General features: G+C 37.8%; 1 protein-coding gene across 2 annotated transcripts in view; it reads right to left on the reverse strand.

The window, feature by feature from the left end:
• LOC134213586 (transcription factor hamlet-like) overlaps nucleotides 1–26,415 on the reverse strand; it is a 376,122-nt gene that overhangs the window by 336,643 nt on the left and 13,064 nt on the right. For both annotated transcript variants that reach the window (XM_062692785.1, XM_062692784.1), the window contains exon 2: nucleotides 17,206–19,361. The gene's annotated coding sequence lies outside the window, so the exon portion shown is untranslated. The remainder of the gene's footprint in view (nucleotides 1–17,205; nucleotides 19,362–26,415) is intronic.

Raw genomic sequence — 26,415 nt, forward strand, 5'->3', positions numbered from 1 at the left:
TCACAATTTTTTTTCAGGGTCACCCATTCGTTTTATATTTTTTTATTTTTCTGTGGATCTTTGCCAATATTCTCCGTGAATTAGTTTTTGTTATTATCCGTTTTTATAGTCTGCAGAACTTTTTAAATATCGAAAAAAGCACATTTTTTTGACTAATTTTCGAAGTTATTTCATCCTCACACAAAAAATATTTTTTTCTCGTTCAGAAAAACTTACGTACTACAAAGAGCTATTTATAAGAAGTGTTTTCATAAAAAAAGATCCAAGAAATGTTGTTCTGGGGCTGAGATATTGCAGTTTTAGTAAATAGTCAAAAAGTGTACAAATTCGGTACTTTTTCTTTACATGTTATAATTTCATCAAGATTGCACCAATATTTTAATTTAAATTAAAAACAATTCAAAAGCGAATAAATGGGAATATTTTCTATGTAACATAGCTTTTATTTCCGATGGAGTTGGTTACCTGAATTACAGGATTTGGTCGGAGTATATGGATGGAGCCAGTCATAAAATGATATCACATCCAACCATTAATATGTAGCAATATACAAGTAATCAGGTTTACTATGATCTCTTTATTAGTTTTGATTCAATCATAGGCTGCTTTTCACGGTATACAAAAAACAAGGCAGGCTCAGCACGTATGTAAACATTCAGTTTGAACGTAAACATGTGTGGACACTACTTTCTTCGCACAAGCTGAACTGAGACGATGCTCTACGGTCTCAGCATGCTTACTTTTGTACTCTAATATGTGGCGATAAAATATGCGTCTCACTTGAAGTGTCATTTTTCCGTTTTTACTTTACGTTTATTCCGTTTTTACTGTTCCAATATCTCAAGTGAACTCATGGAAAAGCTGTGGAACTGGTACGACGAAAAAAATTGTTTGACTGTCATATGACATATCAAAAGCATCACGATATACAGACAACAAGGTAGGCTTGTAAGAAAAGTGACACGTCAAGAGTGACGCATATTTTATCGCCACATATTAGAGTACAAAAGTAAGCATGCTGAGACCGTAGAGCATCGTCTCAGTTCAGCTTGTGCGAAGAAAGTAGTGTCCACACATGTTTACGTTCAAACTGAAGCCTGCCTTGTTTTTTGTATACCGTGAAAAGCAGCCTATGATTGAATCAAAACTAATAAAGAGATCATAGTAAACCTGATTACTTGTATATTGCTTCATATTAATGGTTGGATATCATTTTATGACTGGCTCCATCCATATACTCCGACCAAATCCTGTAATTCAGGTAACCAACTCCATCGGAAATAAAAGCTATGTTACATAGAAAATATTCCCATTTATTCGCTTTTGAATTGTTTTTAATTTAAATTAAAATATTGGTGCAATCTTGATGAAATTATAACATGTAAAGAAAAAGTACCGAATTTGTACACTTTTTGACTATTTACTAAAACTGCAATATCTCAGCCCCAGAACAACATTTCTTGGATCTTTTTTTATGAAAACACTTCTTATAAATATCTCTTTGTAGTACGTAAGTTTTTCTGAACGAAAAAAAAAATTTTTTTGTTTGAGGATGAAATAACTTCGAAAATTAGTCAAAAAAATGTGCTTTTTTCGATATTTAAAAAGTTCTGCAGACTATAAAAACGGATAATAACAAAAACTAATTCATGGAGAATATTGGCAAAGATCCACAGAAAAATAAAAAAATATAAAACGAATGGGTGACCCTGAAAAAAAATTGTGAAAGGACCCAATATTTGATTTTTGACCTATAAAAAGCTCATTTTTCAAAAATCGATCTGGCGCGACCTCTAAACGATTTTTTAGAAATTCGGTTTGTTCTACAAAAATTATCCAGACAGGTATATCTTTCATTTCAAGGTTGAGCACCATGACTTTTCGAACATCGATTTTTTTTGGGACACCCTATTATACATATTTCTCCATGAAATTATTTTGAATTCTCTAGAAAATTATTGCCATTTCTATAATCCCAGAAACCATTCCAATTTTCTCAGAAAAATCTTCAATGATGTCCTTTGGAACCTCTCTAGAACTTCCATGCAGAGTTATTTTGAACATTGACAGAAGTTTTTTATTAGAAACTTTGTTAGAATTCACAAAAAAACAATTGAAGTCCCATTCATCGACAGCTGTATTGCTGGTTTCAGTGGATTTCTAATTAGGAAATTTCAAAATTCAAATTATATTAGCACTGTTGAACTCGATCTACTCGTAGGTCTAATCTTCATTAGATAGAACAAATCTTTTCCCTTACGCATTTCGAATCACATCTGTTATTTTAAATCGAATATTAAATAGCCATAGTTGAATCTCATTCAACTGACTATCGAATGTTTATTTGTTTAAAATCCCAGTAACTTTTTGACATGTCGTTGAGTTTTCAATACTGCCTGCTGGTAATAGATGACATGATAACATTTATAGCTAATCATTTTATCGACAATGATTCATCGCTTGTCTAGCAAACGACTCTATCGCTTCAGTGAAAAATAAATAAATAAAATTATTCAGTTCACTGCAAAGGTGTTAACACTTATGTAGAAACAACATTCATTCCAATTTGGCATTCGATGATCTGGTTCATAGATCGAAAAAAAAAAGTTATAAGGAAATAGGAATTTAATATATTTATGGATTCCACAACGCCATTTCAGACCACTATCTAAACCAAATCAACGGCCGGAGCATCCGTATCACAATCCTGCCCGGGTCACCTTGGGGCGGGTTGGCTGAAAAATGCTACCGTTTATTTTATTACATGCCACATCGCATCTCCTCCATCTTCGATGATCCAGCGGCCAGCAGAGCGGCTGCTGGGCTGCCCATGCCACCGGTCGATCTTCATCTGCCCAAAAATATAAAAAAAAGCATCGTAAAACTGAAGCGCTCGAACGCCCTGGAGTAAAGTGATTGTAGTTTGACAACTCCTCACAGGTCGCGTCGCGCCCACCATCGCCAGTCGTCAACCACCCCGCAGCCCAAATTAGGGGGCATCGAAAAAGGATATCACGCATCATCATCATCATCGGCGTGGAAGAAAAACTTGTAAAACGGCTACAACCCAACGCGATCGTTCCATCCGTGCGTTGGTCAGATCTTATTTTTTCCCCTCTTCTTCTGGTTAAGGTGGTTGATTTTTTGCTCTCGATTTGCTTAAACATATTCTGCGGTCGTTTGGTTCGCGCCTAAGCGCGCCCTTGTACGATCGTAAATCCGATGTCACCACCACGCGCGCGATCGATGATAATGAACCAGCAGCGGCGCGGCAACGTTGCAGCTGTCACGGTTGGAAGCCGCCCCGGATTGAATTCGTTCGAAACTGGCTCAAATAACGCGGAAAATCAATCATCAATAGGAGGAAGCTCACGCTTGAATTTCACCGAGTTTTAGAAAGTCTCGCAGTGTCACCGGGCGCAAAACGAAAAAAAAATTGAAACGAAATAAGGCGATCGTTTTCATGCTCGCGATTTCTTCGCGCTTGATTGCGACGACCGACCAGCAGAGGCAGTTGCAAGCGACCGCCAACGCCAAATCGATTTCACACTCTTAGTTTTAGGAGAGAAATTTCATAACCGTTGTGGGCCCTACTCCGTCTGTCTGCCTAAGCCGGTAGCGGTTGAGGGGTACTGCGGCGGATGTACAAAAAGCACTGCTCCTGATTTGCAAATGCGATGGCTTTCTGAATGCGACAAGATGACTACGACTACGAATTGCAGCATACCATTGCCCGTTCGTCACGGCTCGTGGTTGTCGATCTGCCGGCAAAGTCAAAGGACACATTATTGGGTTTCGGGGGCCTTCTTCTTCGGTCGCTTGATCGCGTGCTTTCTGACGCTGCAGCAGAGTGACGCTGATGGCGCTAAATCGAACCAATTTGACAGAAATGCCCCTGCATTGTGATTGACGATTTCGGATCGCGATGAATTCACGATTTTTAAAACGTCTTTGTCGTCATTGGGGTTTTTTTTTCTTTCGCGGTCTTTGAACAGAAACGACAAAAAGTAGGCTCGCTCGTGCGGCTGGGTGTGGATACCGATCTGCAGTATCGCAACCCGCCGCGTTGCTATCGGCAGTGGCGGCTGCTTTTTCAAGAGGGGGAAATGTTTGTGCGAATGTGACACGAGTGATAGAGAGAAAGCCAAGCGACAGCAAACGACGGTGACTTGTGTCAATCATTCAGTAGCTTGGAGGAAAAAAAAACTGCGAGTTCGAGCCGTACGATAACTTAAACGGTTATGTAAATTGCCTGTAGAGAGGATTTCGGTAGCCCCCCTGTTGTTAATATTAATTTTCTGCTAAGATTGAAATCACTTTTGATAGGACGTTTACGAGTTATGTGATTGTGTCTACTAGAGTGACAGATTGATAACTCTATGGACGGAGGAAAATATCATTTGGATCGAAATCGCTGATTGATAAATGCTGTTTGCATATAAAATAGCTAAGCCCTTAAGTATTAAGTCAACAAACTTTTGGACTCTCGTTTGATTATCTTGACTTGCTCGCCGGTGAACCAATAAAATTTTGAACCTATTACAACTGGACAACAATTCACGCCCTGTACACTGCCCATGATCGCATATTTGTAACACTCGCATTTTTGTTCAATTTTTAAAAAGCCTGTGAATCGTTCAGAAAGCTCTATATACTGCATCTAATCTTACAACAGTAAAATAGGCTTTACTATCTTGCTTATCTGTGGTAAGCAGGAAATGAATGACTTTGTGGGGAGGAGTGACAAACGATTTACAAAATCAACCAAAATGCAAATGTTAGAAATATGCGATCATGGGCAGTACATATGTATAACTAAATATCTGAACTGTTCTGAAATATCACAGTTTTTGCAATTCTTTTCCGTACATTTATGATTGCATCCGGATTACCAAACGGGATGACTTGTTCCACGAGCTGAACCATTTACCAGGTATTCACGATACATTCAGGAACCGATGACATTGCACTTATTCCGATGGCCTTCGCTCGGGTTTCGCCACACCAAACAACGAAGTTTGATGTCAGTGGCGCTGCTGCAGTGATACATATTTGGAGTGGTGCAAATCATCCGCGACTGTAACCGAAATAGTTCAACTGGAGTGCAGCGGCAAAGGCCAATGTGTATGCTGCTGCTGAGGTAATCACTTAACCAGACTGTCAACAAGTGTGGAAAACATATCGAATCGGATTCGGAATGGCCTTTGCGAAATTCACATGCATGAAGTCAATTTGCATACTCTGCATATATGGCGCCGACCAACGTGAACGGTTGGATAACAAGGTTCGATTGTTTCTCTGATTTGTACAGCGGGAAACAATCAAATGAGGTGTGGCGCGATTGGAAATTCAAGTCTAAGATCGCCACGAGTTGATTTGCTAAGCCATACTGAGAATTTGGTATAGATTTGGACAAAAAATTACATTTAACCATTTTCAGGAATCATTATTTGATTTTGAAAACGTTTTGAAGAATCCTCACCTACCCAACAATTCTGAAGAGAATCTACTACAAAAAAAATCTAGATTCTTATACATATATTGTGAAGAGAGCGTGCAGTATTTGTTCAGAAACATGTTTTGTTTTGTATATAAATATATTTTGTACATCCTTTGCAAGCTTCTTATATAGAATCAGAAGAAAGTCTTACGTCCTCTAGTTAAGTACTATGAATAACAAACAAACCAATGTTTTTTGTTAAATATCTTGGCTGTGCATATGCACAGCACATGTTTCGAAATGGACAAATTGATATGAAATTTGCGAAAAAGAATCCACGTGTCTTGGAGGGACTCGAACCCTTAACCTCCTACTCTCTAGATAGGCGTGATAACCCCTACACAACAAGACCACTTAAAGGTCACGTTTGCGGAAAAGCCAGATTTTAACGTGATTGAACTAAAATTTTACTGGATTTTTACTTAATACTTACTTTAATATGACTATCAACTATATATTCTAATACCATTTGAATTATTTTCAGAATCACAAACGGATTCTGTTCAAAATCCCAAACGGATTATGTTCAGAATCTCAAACAGAATCCTAATCAGACTATATCCAAAATTTCAAACAAATTACGAAAGGATTCTGCTCTGAATCTCGTTCGGAGTTCTGTTCAGAATCACGAACGGATACTCTTTAGAGTTCCAAACGAACCTTGAATAAAATTCCGAACGAATTCTAATTAAAATTCCGTACAGATTCTTTTCAAAATCTCAAACGGATTCTGTTTTGAATTCCAAACGGATTCTGCTCAGAATTTTAGACGGATTCTGTTTAGAATCTCGAATGCATTTTCCTCAGAATCATGGGTGGATGCCTCTTAAAATCTCGAGCGGATGCTGCTGAGAATCCCATATGGGATTTTTCTCAGGAACCTTCGTTACTTGCTACGACAAGTTATAGGTAGTGCACAATAAACGTCAACCATAAAAAACACAAGATCGAAATTACAGAATCGATCGACATATGATCATTGGGAAATATTTTCTGCCAACTGACCTTAAAAGATGCTTTGGTGATGTTTTGTATCAAGTCCGCTACTGCAAAAAGGGTACTAAAGACTGAAAGTCAGCTACGGCGATAAAACCTGTAGACGAAATGTCCTTGCAAGTACATATTCTATTTAAAAAACATACACAGGAATAAAATGTTTAGTTCAAATATACAATATTTTGTAATATGCAATATGAACTGAAAAACAAATGTTGCAAATATACTGCGGCCCGCTTCAACGACTCGAAATTTCTGAGCGGTCCTTGATAGTAAGCATGCTGGGGACCACTGTTGTAAATGAATGGCTGGCTTCGTAGGAAGGGCCATTAGACCGAAAATGTCAATTTTCTCACTTCTGATTTCTCATTTTTCACTTCTCACTGTGAAAAATGACAATTGAGAAATGAAATAAAAAGTGAAAAATAACAAGTGCGGCAAAAATAATAGATTGGAGAAGTGAAAAGTGAGACATTTTACTTTTCATTCCACACTTCTTATGAAAAGAGAGAAATTAGATGTCTCACTTATTTCTTACTTCTGATTTGTCACTTCTCACTTTTCACTGTGAAAAATAAGGAGTGATGAATGAGAAATGAGACTCGATTTTATCACTCCCCGATTTTATCACTCCCCGATTTTATCAACCCGAGATTTTATCTACCCCCGATATTTTATCACGTCCCGATTATGTCACGTTTTCGACCCGATTTTGTCACCCCCAAAAATTTGAAAATTTTAGTCGTTCTTTTTATTTTCGTAAATAACACAGCAAACAACAATGATTTTCATTAAATAACTTTAAACGCCTATGGTTTTTATGAATCATTTCTAAGTGCTTATCAAGGGTTTTGTACACCTTTTCGACTAGAAATAGCGGGTTTGGAGACGCATTTTGCCTTTCTAATGCATCAAGTGCTTCATATTTGTGAAATAAATTTAAAAAATGAAAATAAAAAAAAAACACATTTTATCACCCCAAAATTCACCAGGGGAGTGATAAAATCGAGATATTACTGTATCTCACTTCTTCACAACTTCTCGATTTACTCAATAAAAAGCAAAAAGTAAGAAGTGAGAAGTAAGACGTCCAATTTCTCACTTGATTTTTCGCTTCCCATTTCTCCCTTCTCACTGTGAAAAGCGAGAAGTAAAAAATGAGGAGTAAGATATAAAAAGTGAGAAGTGAGGCATCTCTATTCTTGTTTATCGCTTCTCACTTCTCATTTCTTAGCTCTGACTTCAATTATTATGTCAATCCGTTAACCAAGACCAACCCCCGCCATAGAAACCCCCTGGTTCCAATAAAATTCCGCATGAGCTCGTGGCAAGTGCAGAGGTATACTTGGCTTGCAATAGGAGATTGATTGCATCATCAATTGCTGATAAATTTCTTCGAATCCCGATGACTGTGAGGACGTGGCAAGCGCAGTTAATGGCCATATAAAAAATACCAGAGCTCTCGAACGACATTTCCGGTTGTATGCACATAAAGATAAAATCTTATAAATTATGGCAAAAGCCTATTCGAAAATACTAATACAGTTCATTATGCCACCTAATGAATGATCCCATACCAAGAAGCTAATAGTATTCATAAGTTAATGAAAAGTATAAGTTTTGGAATGTCTGCGGCAAATGCAAGGTATAAGTTTTTTTCTTATACATATCATTAAGCGCCTGCTTTGGCAAAAAGTATTAGAAACCTTAATAATAAATAACATTATTTTTTTTTCGTTTGATCTGTTCGGCCAAATGCTATTTTTGGCGAAATGACCCTTTCTGCCGAATGAACGTTTCAGACAAATGATTTTTGGTCAGAAGGGTTTCGACCTAATGGTTTGTTCGGCCAATTAGCTTTGGGACTAGTGGCGCTCCGCCATATGCTTTTTCGAAGGCTTTTTCTTCCTCTATGTATCAGCTCTTGAATATTTCGTACATCGAAGCCCAGTAGCAAGACAATTCGTTTTTCTTTGGTAAATTATAACAGACCCATGAGCCTGAATGAAAATGGGTTTAAACTGCAGAGAACAATTATCACTTTGCTTCCATTTGTTCTTCTTTCTAAACGCATTAGAAAAATGACTATCTTTCTCTGTAAATCATACTTACTTATGGATCCTGTACACCTCCGGTGGTGCAAAGGGCCGACTTGAAAGATCTCCATCCTGAGCGTTGCCCGGCTATCGCTTTAACCTGTTGCCAGGTTAGATTTCAGTCATGTAAATCAGTTTTTTTTTACAAAATCAAGAAACGCTTTCCAACCATAGCAAAATAGATCAAATATTGTTCATTAGACAAAGCCAGAACAAGGATTTTTTTTCCAGTTGAGGGAATTTTATAAATAATGTCATTGTTTCTTTTATAAATGTTATAGGCCAATACATTTCAAGGATTAGGTGAAAGGCGTCACCATCTCTAAGTGAATTATTCGAAGTTTTTCGTTGGCATAGAAGTAAGTACCATTCCGGGTTCAATTATTCCCACTGCAAGTTTGTAAAATAACTACTGAACTTATTTTTCAATGCGATATGATTTACGGGGAGTGGCCGTTTGGCCGACTACCGTTCGGCCGAATGCCATTTGACCGAATGCCACTAGGCCGAAAGTTGTTTGGCCGAAAGGGTCATTTGGGCGAAAGGCCGAAAGGGTCGTTTGGCCGACGGGGTCATTTGACCGAAAGGCTCCTTTGGCCGAACAGGACACGACCCGTCGCCATGATTTACATTGTGATAGAATCCTATTTTAAGAGTGCATCAGTATCACGCTTTCAAGTGCACAAATCTGCAAAAGCGAGCCTCAGGCAATAATGAAGAGCAATGTTTCGTCTTTGTTCCATTGCAGCAGTGTCTGGGTCATTTGCCATAAATTCATTTTACAAACGCCATTTGGAATAAGGTCATTTGGCATTGAGGCCATTTGACAAAACGGTTATTTGGCATAATTTTTAGCTGTAACAAAGGAGTGGGTCATTTGATATAACGGACATTTGAGAAAAACTTATTTGATGTATTTTTAACATAGATAAAGTAAGTAGAGGATATGTTCTGATAAATTCAGACTGATGGTAGACAATTTTCGAGAAAAAATGGACAAACAAAACGGCAGATCTGCTTTCGAGGAAGGGATCACATACATCATGGACTTAATCCAAACAACTTTAAAAAGTAAACCCTTCCCAGTCCGCACATATATTTTATGTATTTTATAAATATATTTTTTTGGTCTGCCCTAACCGGAGATATCAACTTATGAAAAAAAATTAATTTTGACAGAAAAACGATTACAACTTTTGATCGGAAAAAGATATTGAACATATTTACCCATCAAAAGTTGCATTTTTTGAGCTCTAAAAGTTACCTGAAGCCGGCTTTTCGAGAAATATTAAACAAAAAAGTAGATCAAAATACTGTTTTTCTGGTACACCCTAATCCAATTAGGTAAAATGTTTCTAAATCAGCTAGCTTAAGAGCTACAGAAAATTTTTTTTAGCTAGATTGATTGGAATAAGCTACGCTACAACTTTGTAGAATATAACATGTCAATATTCCGAGAAATAAAGAAAATATTTAATTTTTTTTTTATATGATGGGTCACCCTATTTTTTGGTAGAAGCATAATGATGGCCTTACTATTTCGAACAATTTTGTAGAACAACAGTTTTTTTTCTAAAAAATATAGTTTTGGCGTGAAATGCATCTTTCCGCGTAAATCTGTATCCTGGACCATAGTGAACTGGTCGGACGCACCGTGGCAAGCGAGCCTCTATTGTCGTCGCAGAAGTAAACCCGCCTTAATACGTCAAATAGAAGCAAATGTTTGTGATTCAAACGCAACCGACTGTTGTTCAATTCTGATACACATGGTTGGGTAGAGAGAAAAGGTGTGAAATATTGCCAAAGCAGATTCGATGGATACGGGCAATTGACTGATAACCCATCGTTATTGGCTGGTTATGGAACAACTTCTCGCAAGGGCAGCTGTTGTATAATTGGTAGTACGACCGTGTAGTTATTGGAATAGTGTGGGTTCAAGTCCCACCGGCAGCTGTTTTTTTTTGCAATATCTCATAAAAACACCTTAAAATGGCGAACTTAACTAAGTGTATCAAAATTAAACATCCTTACCAAAAAGAAGCACATTAACGATTGCACCACTTAGTCAAATAACCAAATTAGTAAATTTATAATTAAATAAATTTATATTTGGACTCTGTGGTGATTGCCTTCAAAAGCAATTGTCAGAAAAAAAAATCCCAAGTATTTTAACGTTATCGCATACAGTCAAACCTCCATGAGTCGATATTGAAGGGACCATCGACGCATGGAAATATCGAGATGTGGAATAGTAAATTCTTATAGAGCTGTTTGAAGGGACCATTACAGCAACCCAGAAAATATTTTTTCCTTTGGCCTAAGAATAGATCATAGAACATCGACTCATGGAGGTTTGACTGTTTTTGACAAGTATAATGTCCTTGATCTGTACGCTTACCAAGAAAATTCGATTATTTAGGCAATAATAACGAAATGTTTCAGATAAATCTCCACGTGACGAATTTTCGGAATATGAATATGTTCGGGATTTGAGTCAAAACGGTATTCAAGGTTGTGCTCGGAATTTGAATCGAAGTGTTCGAATATTTGAGACAATTTTTACTGTTCGTGTTCGGCATTTGAGATGAAGTTTGGCAGAATAAAATCATTCAGTATTGATAGTTAAAATCAATAAATATAAATGAAGACCTCCGAAGTGAAAACTGAGTGTTCGTAATATGAATCAAAACGGTATTCAAAAATGTAATTTTATGTCGTTTGATTAACTTATCGATAGATCTTTGAAATATTGTTTTCCTTTATTTCTTCATATAACAAGACATTCTTCTGAAAAAAAGATCCTAGTGTGCTGCGAGCGAATGGAAACGTTTGCAATAGGGCACTGTACGGTGTACGGATTTCGGTTCAGAAGGTGTTGATTTAATTCATTATTTTATTATATTTTTTGTAGTCTCTAATGGGTAAATACGCTACACTTTAACAGTATAGGCCTTCTTGCTCCTGTCTCAATGAAAAACGTTTTATTGCATTTTTTAGAGCCTATTTCACATACTGAGGTGCTTAAGTGTACGGATTTCGATGTCCCACGGCAGTTCCTTTGCATTGCGTAGTGATCATTAGATCATCAGATAAGCTGCTGTTAAGAAGCAGGAAAAGTGCAATAAACCAGGAGGAGCACGAATAACTGCATCTAAGACCCTGAAGCTTGGAGATTAGACCGACCAAAAATTACTGGGTTTGTGAGGTTTCAAATGTGGTAAGATCAATAGAATGCGTTTTCTTCACTCAAAATTGTTTTTTTTTTTAATTACACCTAGGATGGGTGTACCAATTGTCGCCATACATAAGAACAACTTTTTTTTTTAAATAAGTATAAGGTGGAATTTATACATCAAGCGAAATGTTTTTCTTCCTGCTCCACAGAACAGCTGTGAAAACCACAATAAAATTTGTTATAATTATCAAAATTGATTAATCCATAATAGGAACGCATCCACCAGTTGTGGCACTATTCTTAATTTTGGTTCCTTATTTGGCAAATCTCATTGGGATTGGCCAAATTGGGACCACTAGTGCGACAACTGGTGCAAAGGACGTCAAAAATTAAGCAAAATCAATTTTTACAATTATGCTTTGATTGTTTTGGAGGAGATCAAAGGTTTTATCGTATCACATGAATATGCTTTATCGATACGAACTTGGTTTGGCATATAAAGCACTAGTGCGACAACTGGTGCTATAGCCACGACTGGTACATCTAGCCTAGTACATAATAGGGCACTGCACAAACTGCTTTGTCTCTTTCTCACTGCAAAGAAATTAGAAAACAACAAGGCCAGTATACGTCAAAATTTAGTAGGAACGAAAGAGAAAGAGATGTTTCCGTGCAGTGCCCTATTCCTAATACATTATTTGTACATACTTATATTGTTTGGAAAAAATTAACAAACATCAATCGCAGAGTAAGGGATTACACATGTTCATTAGGAAGTAACAATATCAATTCATTTATTGGAAGTTGGATGTAAAATTTTGACTGTGTAAAAAATGTGCTCCCTCTTTATTGATATCTTAAAACAGATCGGTTGATAAGAAAATTTCTGAAAATTCCAACTTCCATACGTCTATCGGCAAGGAGTCCTGGCTAAATTTTAGCCAATTTGGTAGTAACTTAGGAGTGGCGCAAAGCAATTTATGTTTGTATGGAAATATGTATGAGAAAAACTGAAAATTGTTTCGAGTCATCCAACAACTGTCAAATCGTGGTGAATTCTAAGGTAAATTACCAATGTTCGTTTTGGTATCTATATGGCGAAGTGCAGCCATGGACCGAGCCGAATGGAGAAAACTTTTATGTATTTCACAGGCCACTCCGGCCTTAGTCTGGTAATAAATAAATAAATGACCGGAACCAGTGGATAACTCATTGATTTGTAGTCATTTAAAAGTTATCCAGCTTGCCACGCTGGCCATAGTAGAGGATGCTATAAAAAATTTGACAGAACTATTCCCGACACTGAACGATCTACCTCGTTATCATTAACATTTATTCAGTTGTTCATTTTTTATAAACAAAAATAAAATCAGGCATCATTCCAAACAATATTACTAACTATTCTTTCATTCAAGATTTTTGATTTGTTGATTCAAAAATGTATTGGTAAATCCCCTGTTATACCACTGGAAAAAAACCTTTTGTATTAATAAACTTTAAACATATTTTTCTTTCTCAGTTGTACGTAGGAGTCAATTATTTATAGGCATACAATTTTTATATTTGTTCTGCGTTACTTCTCGCGAAAAAAGAGTACCGTTTTGACTCATATTCCGAACATTCGCCTTTAAATGGCCATTTTGGCTTTATTCGTGTAAATATTTCCATAGGATCTTGAATTCATTTGTAATCTTGATCCTCAGAACTGAAACCCGATTTTTAGTTTGACGGTGCAAAAACGCCAGTGTTGGGAATATGAGTCATACTCGGGATTTACAAGCGCTAAAACAAAAAAGGAATTTCTTCTAATAGGCACGATATTCGTTAATCTGCTAAAGCTAGCTTTAGAGAATGATTGATAGGTGAAAGATGCTTCTCGCTATAAACAACGAAGATAGATCTCCTTTGGCACGAAAAACGCTTGCATTGGTCTCTATATTTGGTTATATATCGTATACGAGATGAGCCAGTCAAGGACAAAACATTAAAAAAAAAGAAAAGAAAATCTATACAGAAAATCTGTACTAGTGATGAACTCTATAGATATTAAGAAAAGTCACTTAAATAAAGATTTAAAAAAAAAATATACAGAAAATCTTTTATATTGACCAGCGGCTGATTACCGAAAATGAGGAGTGATCAAAATTTGGTTGATTTAAAATGGATATTTGATTTATCGTACACTTATAAATTTGTTGATTTGTACGTATTGGATTATGCCTCTGTTTTAGTTTTGACGTTTGCTCTCCGGTTGCCAAATGGAGTTGGAGTAAAAGAAGCAATATGTAAAAATAAGAACTACGCATGTCAATTGATAATTTAATAAATTAATAGAAATGCTCGGGCGATCTCTTATCGACAGTATGGCAGACTGGATTAGAGAGAAATCTAAAACATTAGGACGCCTCAGTGATGGTAAAAATAGTGGCCAGATATTGCATGCGGATTCCTAACATCCCGATTTGAGATGTCGCAAACAAGTTTCAAGTGGCGCCTGTTGCCGTGGACTGCCGACCTACAAGAAAATGGTGACTTAGAGGTGAGCCAGTCTAGGACTGAAAACCTCTCAAGTAGAGACAACAAAATGGTGCCTCGCCTTTGCCTAGCGGTAAGACGCGCGGCTTCAAAGCAAGACCATGACGAGGGAGGCTGGGTTCGATTCCCGGTGCCGGTCAAGACAATTTTCGGTTTGGAAATTGTCTGGACTACCCTGGGCATAAAGAATCATCGTATAAGCCTCATGATATACGAATGCAAAATGGTAATTGGCTTAGAAACCTCGCAGTTATAACTGTGGAAGTGCTAATTGAACACTCTGCTGCGAGGTGGCAATGTCCCAGTACGGGGATGTATTGTCTAGAGATGTCGTAAAATCCCGATTAATCGATTAGTAACTAATCTATTACTCTCGATTCCTGTCGATTATTGAATCGATTGATCGTTGGATAATAATCGATTCAAAATTAATCGATTATTACAACGATGAATCGATTAATCGAAGTAATCAATTAATTTGCGACATCCTTATGATGTCGTAAAATCCTGATTAATCGATTAGTAACAAATCGATTACTCTCGATCTCTCTCGATTATTGAATCAATTAATCGTTAGGTAATGATCGATTCAAAATTAATCGATTATTACAACGATTAATCGATTAATCGAAGTAATCGATTAATTTACGACATCTCTAGTATTGTCAACAAAGAAAAAAGAAGAAGTAGATAACTTCAAATTGCAACAATAAGAAAAATGTCAGCCAAAACATGGTCGCAAGAAATGTTCACAATGATGTTTAATTGTGCCATTTGAGTATGATTTCCTTTATAATCATACTCAAATCGTAATCAACGAGTTCTCATATGCGTGAAGTTTTTCGTGAACAGTCGCATCGTTTCGCTCATTCACTATTCACTAATCGTTGCGAATTTTTTGTTGACATATGAGTTTTTATTCCGAAAGACCTCAAATTAGGAAAGGGACAGTGAAATCTACGTCTAAGAGCACTTTGATGTTCTACGGCAACGGGCTGGGCAAAGGTGACCCGCTAAGCTGTCGAAGGTCGAAATTTTGGTGTGGCTAGTCATCTGCAGTTGTGACTTGAGCAGTGACATTTATAATGCAACCAAGACCGTCAACCATGAAATTTATTTAGTGCCTGTGAAGTCATGCGCTGCCTTTTCTGAAGCAACACAATTATTCTTTACTGGTTTGTTGCAATTTCATGAATCATCTCGACACGTAGGAGCTCACCTGGCCAAAAAAAGAGAATCCTGAAGAAGTTAACAACACAGGGTGAGAAGGACTCACGAAAGCGCTACAGATGCTGTTGGCAGGATTCAAACGAAAACCAATTCGCATTCGAGAATAGAGAGACTTGACTGATTTTTTTTCAATATTCCATATTAAATGGACATGGAAAAGAAAAAAATATGTTTTAATGCCCTTCAAAATCCGGAGAAACAAATCCCTGAAGCTTCTCCTGAACGGCCAGATCTCCGAAGATATTTGTTTAGGTAGATAAGAAATCTGGAGCTGGTTATTTTGTTAAAATGACCGTAGTGAAGAACCGCCAATGTTTTGTTTTTAGAAAGACGTGATTTCTCGATTGATTTTGAAGAATGTAAAATGTTTTATTATTGTTTTGTAGTGGTATTAAAATAGCTGCCGTCCTTAGAGAGTTTGTCACTGCTGCAGCCACCACAAAGAACATAGTAGCAGTACACCAAATGAGTATGTTCTGTTGGGTAAAATCTTGCAAATTATTTAACGCCAAAATTTCATACAGATAATTACTGATTGGGTGTCGCCAAGTTCGAATGAAAGTGCTTGGCATGCTACATTGGACACGATTGCTTCGACAATCAGAAATCGCTTTTAAAAAAGAAGAGATGTAGAAAGGAAAGATAGATTTCACTCATGTTGCGGGCTTCCTTAGTATAGTGGTAAGATGCGCGACTACCTATCAAGACCAAAAACGGTATCTTATGAACCTCACAGAAAAAAGGTATGGATTTGTTCTAGCTTCTAACCAAAATGGTCAACCTTCCGGGACTCGCACCGCTGTAAAAAGTACAACACCTTCGAAAAAACACATTTGTCGTTCACAAGAGCGGCGGGACTACGTGAGTTATACAGGGCCAAGCGAGTTCCGGAAGGTAAATATTAAAGTATGGAGCTGGTTGCAAAATTCAGACAATTAATTTTAAAATTTGATGGAATTCTTCTTCGAAAACTCTGAAAAAGATAAATCCGCTATCAAAAGCTGTTTGATTATAACGCCAACAGATTACTTTCTTTTTCTTGATTCTTTCAATTTGGACAACATTTTTAAATTCAAAATATGTAAAACTTTTGATACAGACAACAATATATTGTAGGCCATTTCAGAGTTTGCATTTCAAACTACATGCATTAAATTTTCCTTTCATCATATAAATTAGAAAGTAAAAGCGTGATACATTTACATCTGGGCCATGAATTGATGACCCTCCCTGAACCCAACACGATCAACCCACAACCATTTGAATTCCCGTACCACCAGCATAGATAATTCCTGCTACTGTTTTCTTAAGTCGTGTACTTTTCTTGTACCGGCGCGCAAAAGTAGCCTCGCAACAACAAAGCAAAATATTATCAAACTAAACACAGAAGTCTACAGTCTGTTCGGTCGGTGTCCAAATCTCCCGAAATCCGCACCCAACTGCCACACTTTTCCGACAGCGAGCAAACACCGCCGCTGCTAGCCCCAGTTGATCCAAAACGATGAACTCCCCTTGTCAAACCGAACCCCTCAAGTGTGTGTTGTTTCCCTCTTTGCGGGCTCCTCCGTCCACATATTTTGTCATGTTTGTTCATCCAACATTCAAATTATTTACTCCGAGTCGGACAAACGAAACACACAAAAAAAAAATCGCCAACAACGACGCTCACCTACCTTCGAAACAGATATGCTGCGGTTGCTTCTGCTGTTGTTGATGCCGATGTTGATGCTCTTGGAGTTGATCCACTTCACTCTCCCTCGACAACGCGATCTCCGGCAACGTCCGGCTGAAGTTTTGGGCGAACGACTGACTGACTGACTGTGGTCCACTTGAAAGTGTGACTTTTTCGAAATAAACGCACACGCGATCGCCACCACAAAGAATCACTCTGTTGTTTCTGCCGATTCCGACGGAATTCACGGGAAGGGCTCTTCTTCCGCGAGGACGGATCTGGTAATCCCACACACGAGATGAGTTTTCTGGTTTTTGTCGGACGCGGAAACTTCACTACACGTTAAGCGCGGGATGATGGTTCAATCTTAATGTCACTAGGACCGCGGGATTTCTGGCACGACACTGCAATCAGCCGAGAAGGACGCAATTGTTTCGAGCCTGAAGCACATACAAAGTGTCATTTAGTGTAAAATGTTTCACTGATCTTCACTTCGGCGGCGGTGATGCTGGTGGTGGTGGTTTAAAAGTCACTTGGGTTGGACAGCGCTGAAGATGATCGACAAGGACGGGGTCCGAGAGGCGGACGATCGTTAAGAAATATCACACGCAGGAAGATATCTCTCCTTTTTGGAGGCTGGACGAGCACTTGAGATTATTTATAACACAAACATAAGTCGGTACACATCCACTCGAGATGGAACGATCGTCAGCGCTGGTCCAGAAGATCCACGGGAAAGGTCAGTGCGAGTCAGTCAGACTCGAGGTCCGAGGTAAAGTGGCTGACTTTTTGCGCATATTTTCATCATTTCGCCTGGCACGGGACGTGAGCTGATTGTCGAACGAGAGCAACGGGGTTCGCGTCGGAATGATCTTGTTTTTATTTTTTTGTGCGAATAAGGTATGGAAAGATCACACCGCCGCTATCGCAAAGGTCAGGAACAACAACCCGTACACAGCTACGTAATCACCGTAACACTCGTACTGGCTTCGTCACGGCGGTGGAGCCTCTTCAGTTCAGGCAGGACCTCGAAATCCGAATCAGAGAAAAAAAAAGTTCCACTTCACTGCACTTTTGGTTCGGTTCGGTGGTTTTCCTTCGATCGAGCGTCCTCAAAGGCCACAACCCGAATTTCTTAGGTTTCAGTTCACCGTCGCTTCTCGATTTACTCCACTTTTTCTTTGTTCAACTCCCCCCAACACTAATTAACATAAGCCGCTCCAGCAACGGCAACGATCAGTCGTTCAATATTTTTTAAATAATTTAATCCGAACTCGGTTAAGTCTCTTCACTTCGACCCGGCGGCGGCCCCAATCGAAAACGTTTTGTCCCGTGGTCCGGTTTTGCGTCGGATGCTTCAATTAATCGCAAATGACTTCACTTCAGTTCACTGTGTTTTTTTTTGTGGTTGTTTTTGCGGAATCCCGCCGACCGTGGGACAGTTGAATACTTCCTAAGGCTCCGCAGGGGGGGACCTTGACGATTGCCTCCCAGTTTTCACTTTCTTCTCACAGACCCCACCGTAACCTGCGACAATTAGTCTGCAAAACTCACGTACCACACGTCACTTCTACGCACTTACAGCAACCTGCACGCGGGTATGGTGATGATGGTGCCAGCAGTGGACCAACCGGTAATCATTTGTCATTATCTTTAATCGTGCGCAAAGTTGGATCTCATTTTTTTCCTACAACAAAAACACACACACTTGACTCGATACTGAGACTACGCCGTCGTAGAAGATGTTTTTTTTTCGCGTAAACTTCCCGCCGAGTGTCGTGGCTTCTTCAGTTTCTTCTTCGCAGGTTGGGACGTTATCAGATCACGACTGCTGCGCGCGGGACAGACGACGGCGCTAATTAGGCTTTTCTAATGGTCCGTCGATGGTGTTTCGTAGGCGCGCACCGGCTGCAGGCAGGTAAGTTGGGAGATGGATGCGATGGCAGCTGGAGGTCACTTGCACTTTCGATGATCTTCACTCACTTGCTCCGGAGTCCAGACCGACGGAAAATTGTCACTCGGTTGATTGCGATGGTATGACGCTGGGTGATAGTCTTGAGTCTGTAGCACTTTTTATGTTTGTTTCGGCGAATACTTTATGACGCGATTCGTCACGTATGGGATGGTGATGTCACTTGAATGATTGGTCTTTATTTTCTGTGGGATTCAATAGTTTGTTAGGTATTTTGCAGAACAGTTTGAAATTCAATTTGTTTTCGGATGAATTTGATAGATTGGTGGTGATTTGAAGTTCCGCTAAGGGCGAGTTGGCATTTTCACTGGAATATCATAAAAGAAATTTTTACGAAAGGTTGTTCCTGCACAAATATGTCTCACATGAAATTTAATTAATTTTTTCTTAAAAATTAACTGATATGTTTTTTAGAACAGAAACGTTGGTAACGTTTTGGTCTTTGAAAACAACTTGATTGCACGGGATAAAAATAAAGTAATAATCTAATAAAAATCTTCCTGTTCGCTGTTTCAATCATATTGATGTCGGTAGACCGCTAGTGACAGTGACCCCGTGATGGAATCGCTCTCAACTGACATACGTGATAAAGGCTCTAACGAGAGCTTGAAACTATCCCAACAAAATTATATTCCAATTCACTTGGAAGTGCTGATGCTAATTTTATTATGTTCACAGTCGATAATGTTTACATCGGCACTCAAAACAGCACACCAAATGTTTTCTTGCTAGCAATATTGGTAAACATGTGGATGATGTTTGGTACCATGGGATTCGTTGATTGGGTCCTGTTAAAAATATATTGTAAAACGAGATGTATTCCGCTTGGATTCAAAATCATGTTTCGGCATTCACAGAATGCATTCACTGCACTGACTGCCGAGTCTAATTGAATTGCTTACAAGACTGATGACTGAAAGCCAACATAATACTTTTTTTTACAAATCCGATGAGTTTTCGATTTATTTCCATTAATTATGAATCAACTGAGATATTTGTTATTATTTTCTAGCCTTTTCAGTCTGAGATATTTAAACGAGTTTAGATCTGTACCATTCGGCGTTTCAGCCCATTTATTGGGTCTATTTCGAGGGAAGATCGGTAGACAGCTTTTCCCTAGAAAAAGACCCAATTAGTGGGCTGATACGTTGGGCAATGTAGATTTAAATACTTTTGAATATCTCATTGGCATGAAATCGCTCAACGTTTTGACAAATCACAATACTTTCAGGAGATGGATCCACCAAGAAACACCAAAAATGGAAACGTTAAATCATTTCATTCTTATGGTAAGTTAGTATAGGGACTGTATACTGGTGTTTGATGTGAAGGACAATTATCAAGATGTGCGGATCGGATCCATTTTTAATTTTATTGCAATCGCAAGATGTTTTAATAAATCTAAACAGTAGGCTTTGCCGCGATGGTTGACATTCGTTTTTTCCCCATAATTTTTTTTTCTCTCGAATTCCTATGTTTTTATATCGAGCTCGTAAAATGTTTTCTGTATCACGATCGCTAATAGGGAAAGTGACCATCGGAATCCTGAGCATCTGTCAGTTCCGATATGATTTACGTTTTGTTCGTTTTTGTTCGTTCGTATGCAAGTAAAAATGAGATTTAACTTTTTTTGTTTCGTACCTATTGGGTGGAAGATCCGATAGTCGTGGGTGTTCCTATAGTTGCGGTAGTGTTGTTTTTACAAAATCTACGAATTGATCGCAGCAACTCATGTAGTCCATCAATTTGTTGACATGTCAGTAGACGAAATAAAACGAAACAATTGTTTCGTTTGGTTTGGAATTCCCTCAAAATCGGTAAAGTATCACTAAAATACCTTATCTTTTTCACCATATGAAAACAATGGGATTCGCAACTATAGGAACACGAATTAAAAAATAACGCAACTATTGGAACACTGCACCAATAATTGAAGGCACTGTTTTTAGGTTGCTATAATAGATTCTGCTGCAATTACAATACTTTTCGGGTGAAATATGTTTAACGATCTTTCTTATACACTCTTAAGGTAAGTGCAATGAGGTACAGACTTGATGAAAAACAAGAAATAGTGGTGGAACGTGCTTAGTTCCTCCACTATTGGGTCTTTTACCCTTGTAACAAATCAATAAACCAGTGTGAAATAAGTCTCAATTCTTGACTTGACTTGACTTCTTTTTCGTACAGAGTTTAGAGCTTTCCGCAAAAAAAAACTGTTAAGTTTTCATTGAGAGCATTATAAGCGTTACGAATTTTGTTCCACGCACTTGCCAGCTCTCTTTCAGCAGGGAATTCATATTTTGACTATTACTATCCTACCTTTCTGCAAAATACGTAACATCCATTGGAATAAAATATCCTAACAGTATCACAAACTGAGGGAACAAACTATTTGTGATCGGAATATTTTTTTTTTTAATAATTACCAACATCAATTATTTGTCTCGAATTCAGGTTCTATTAGTTTCTTCAATTTCTTCATCATTATTCAATGCTTGACAATATTTTACGGTCATGGGAGAACCACTTGTTGGAGCCCTGGTCATGCGATAAGATGCGTGGTCACAAAGCAAGGCTGTACTGAAGGTGGTTTAGTTCGTTTTCCGGACCGGCCTGAGAGATTTTCGACATGGTGAAAATCCAGGAGAAAAGTCTTTTTATTTCATTTGAATACGCACAAGGATCAATGGCCGATCCATCTGGAAAGACATTGCCGTTCAGATTTAATTTTCTGGTCGATATCAGCTCAACACGACTGAAAGCTAAATTTGCCAATCATCGAAACGCGAACTTTCTTACATCAAACACCCAATTGAATCGCCGTTTAAAAAAGGCTGCGAAATTTTTTTTTCACTGTTTCACGGTTTTTCTTTGGGTACTAGAACTCACAAACGGGATGACCGATTTGCAAGATTTTCTTACTAATCGATCAGTCTTGGGCTCCACAGTGCTTAAATATAGAGAAATATAGAAACTAACTATGAGATTGTTTGATAACAATGAAAATGCATAAAACTGGGGCGTTGTAACAAAATCCAAAACAATCGTGTAAACAATCGATCTAGATCACAAGCTTGTATTTGACATTCAACTACGAAAATTTACTGCTGAACCCAGGTGAGGTAGGGTCTGATCAGCTAATTTTTTTAAAATAAATATCAAGTACCTAGGAATTATAAAATCAAGCCTACCAAATAAACCAACTTGAAAAAAATATGAAAATAGTAGTTTGTGCAACTAGTTGCAAAAGATAATTTTTTCAGCACGAGTTGTACTTTTGTCCAACGAGGCTTGCCGAGTTGGATAAATACTACGAGTGCTGAAAAAATCGAGTTTTGCAACGAGTTGCACACGCTATTTTTTGCAATGACGAAAAATGGGCTTTAATATGATAAATCTGTACCAAAATTGTATAGTTTAGTTTAATCCTCAGGATCATTTTTACCTACAAATCATGTTGCTGCAGAGAGCAATCAGATTTCATGTCATCGTGCCACATTGCATAGTTCGACAAGCCAAGAAGCAAAGTTGAACTCGCTTTTGAAAAATTTTGATGTCATGTTCATCAAACTATTTAATTTATTACGAGGCGCCGAAAATACACTATTTGAGCACTTACCCAAGCTAATTCAGCAAAATGTAGTCATGTAATTACTGTTCTGATGTTGGTTTTCCATTATAGCACCCAAATGAGTGCTATAATGAATTTTTTGCAATTCCTGATCATAAAACCTGGTTTACAGTTGTCATTTGAGTGATAAAACGGCCTACTTTTCCATACCAACAGAATGGGTGCTTTAATGACCATTATGCAACTCAAATGGGTTGCATAATATTCATTATAGCACTAATTTGGGTGCTATAATGAAAAACCAGCATTGGGACAGTAGTTACATGACTACATTTAGCTGAATTAGTTTGGGTGAGTGTTTAAATAGTGTACTCTAAGCGTCTCGTAATAAATGAAATGGTTTGTTGGACATAACATCACAATTTTCCAAAGGCAATCGCTTCATAGCTTTTCAAGCAATGCAATCTGCCACGATAAGATGGAATCTTATTGTTCTCTGCCGCAACATAATTTATTGGCATGAATGATCATGTAGAGTAAATTCGATTGCACAATTTTGGTAAAGATTTATCATATTAAAGCCCATTTTTCGTCATTGCAAAATAGCGTAGGTAACTCGTTGCAAAACTCGATTTTTCAGCACTCGTAGTATTTATCCAACTCGGCAAGCGTCGTTCAATAAACGTACAACTCGTGCTGAAAAAATCATCTTTTTGCAACTAGTTGCACAAACTACTATTATGTAACTCATTTGAGTTGCAAAATGGTCATTGAAGCACCCATTTCGTTGGTATGGAAAAGTAGGCCGTTTTATCACTCAAAAACAAACTGTAGATCAGGTATTATGACCAGGAATTGCAAAAAAAATAAAAGATCCTTTTCTTTAAAAAAATGAGTCACGAAAGGATAGGGACGTGGTTTCTGAGTAGGCTCTGTCGCAATTATTCGGTTTATAAATTGCCGGTCACAGTTTTTGCCTTTTATGTATAGGTAGTTTCATTTTTCTAATGAAGTGTTTTTACGTTACGAGTTTAACTTCGCCGGTTCCGTCGAATTTCAATTGGGAAAATGTCGAAAGCTAACGGTGAAGTGGATCAATCGAAGCCAAACAATCAACTAACAATCAGTTGGAAGGGCATACACTACACGTTTGGAATAGTATCACCTGTCATAAGACGAGTTAATACAATCCCATTGAATTCCACCACTTAATTGTATCTTGACAGATACGTATTTCGACCTTAACAGTTAGGCCACTGAAGACGGCCTTACTGTTGAGGTCGAAATACGTATCTGTCAAGATACAATTAAGTGGTGGAATTCAGTGGGATTGTTTAAACTGTCTTATGACAGGTGAGAACATTCCACTAAAAAGCTCAAAATAATTTTCTTATATAAAAAGTATACTTAAGAAGCATAAACTGTGCTGGTAACTATACTTGTGTACTCTACAGAAATCCAAATTCGAGACAAGTCAACCAGAAGGACGTCATCAAATACGTCGATAGAAAGTAATCTCAATATCAATGGTTTACTGACAAAAGTGCATCTGTAACCGTAGTTTGGTGTTTGGTTCGTTCAATTTGATATTATGTACTTTTCGCGCTTAGTTTTGTAAGAACGTAACTGCATTGATCGATTTCTTTTCATCATATTGATAAGAAGAAAATATCGACGAAGAGAAATCGATCAATGCAGTTACGCCCTTATGATCCTAAGGAAGACTCATGTTTAAATACTGGGCTAAGATTGAAGATAATATTATCTACGGGAACTGTTTCGTTTTGCATCTCACTGAACATATATTCATCTCATCGCAAAAGAAAGAAATACATCACCAATCTCGTCGCTTCTTTTTGCTAACAAGCGTGATTACTGGAGAAAAAAATCACATAAATAAGAAACAAATCAAATTCCTTTTCATTGCATTGTTTTTAATGGGATGGATATAGGAGCAGTGGGATGAGTGCCGTGTGGGCCCTCCTTAGCCGTACGGTAAGACGCGCGGCTACAAAGCAAGGCCATGCTGAGGGTGGCTGGGTTCGATTCCCGGTGCCGGTCTAGGCAATTTTTGGATTGGAAATTGTCTCGATTTCCTTGGGCATAAAAGTATCATCGTGCTAGCCTCAAGATATACGAATGCAAAAATGGTAACCTGGCTTAGAAACCTCGCAGTTAATAACTGTGGAAGTGCTTAATGAACACTAAGCTGCCAGGCGACTCTGTCCCAGTGTGGGGATGTAATGCCAATAAGAAGAAAAAGGGGATGAGTGCCGAACCGTTCCCCTATTATCGATAAAATAATATTTCTAAATCCATCTAAATGCATTTCAAATATTGTGATTAATATCATAATGGTGCCATGGGACTAATTTGCTAACGTTATTTTCTTTAAGAGTTGGTTGATTAGCATGTTTGGTGAAGCTCTACTAAGGCGGCAGGTCACTGCTTTTAGTCGTTTGCGTTTGAAGCACGCTTCAGCAACGACAAGCGATACTGCTGGGCATCATCATCTCTCTTTTTATTTTTTTCGAAACATAAAATTGGATACACATATCTAGGGTGTGATAAAATTTGTGAAATTTTGCTAAAGGAGGATTCGATTGAAACAGGGATTTGACTTATCCCACCGTTATTAGTTGATGGTTATGAAACAGATTATCGTAAGGGCAGTTATTGTACAATAATTGGTAATACGCCCGTGCCTTTTTTCACAATATCTTATAAAAAATCACTTTCCATGGCCAACTTAACTATATCTATAAAAATTAAATTTCTCTCCAAAAAAAGAAAAATAAATCTGACTCCTAATTCTCTCCCTCTTTCTTTTGTTGTCATAAAATGATGAGCAAAACTACTCATCAAGGGTAGTAAATTGTAGAAACCCAACGGTAAATAATCTCATGTTTACAAAAGTTAAGTATTATTTACCTAACTTTGGTTAATATCTGTTCAAAATTAAATAAGAAACAATAAGAAAATTTTATCTAACTTCAAGAAAAATTTACCTAATTCCGGGTTTCTACACCATACTTCCGATTTGAACGAAAAGCGAAAATCATCACTTCTGTGTGGGGGCTGCCTATCCTATTCTGTTTTCTCGCACTTGTATACAAGTTTGATAAACAGTTTTTGGAACAGTTTTTGCTTTTCTTTTATCGTTGTTCGAGAGCATTTCCTGCAAACCCTTCATGTAGATATGATTTTTCCATAAAATCACTGCCGAACACACGATTCCAAGTTAGAGAAGGTGTTGTTCGTAATCAGCATTAGTTCAATCCACTTCCGATCTGCCGTTATTAAAAATAGTCTTGGATAGCCACGCCACCGAAACTCATTCGTTTCCATACCAGTTTTCAGATGATAATACGTTGGGTCAAAAATCTGATATTTTTCACCAGAATATTCACTTTTTTCCCTTGTTGGGTATTTTAATCACTGCGACCATTTGTTAGATCTATTGTGATATATGCCCCATTTGATCTATAGCTTTTTCAAGTTGACGCATCATTACTATTTAGAGTAATTGCCTTACCTTGACTACCAGCGTTATCCCAATGTGGTATTATGGTTCTGATGAATCGTACTACCATATTGAGACTTGTTCCCCAAACTTCTGAGGGTTCTATCAGCCCCTTGTTGAAGAACTGCAATCTCTTTCTAAAAAT

The sequence above is a fragment of the Armigeres subalbatus genome, chromosome 2, assembly GCF_024139115.2.
Source record: "Armigeres subalbatus isolate Guangzhou_Male chromosome 2, GZ_Asu_2, whole genome shotgun sequence".
Lineage (NCBI taxonomy): Eukaryota > Metazoa > Arthropoda > Insecta > Diptera > Culicidae > Armigeres > Armigeres subalbatus.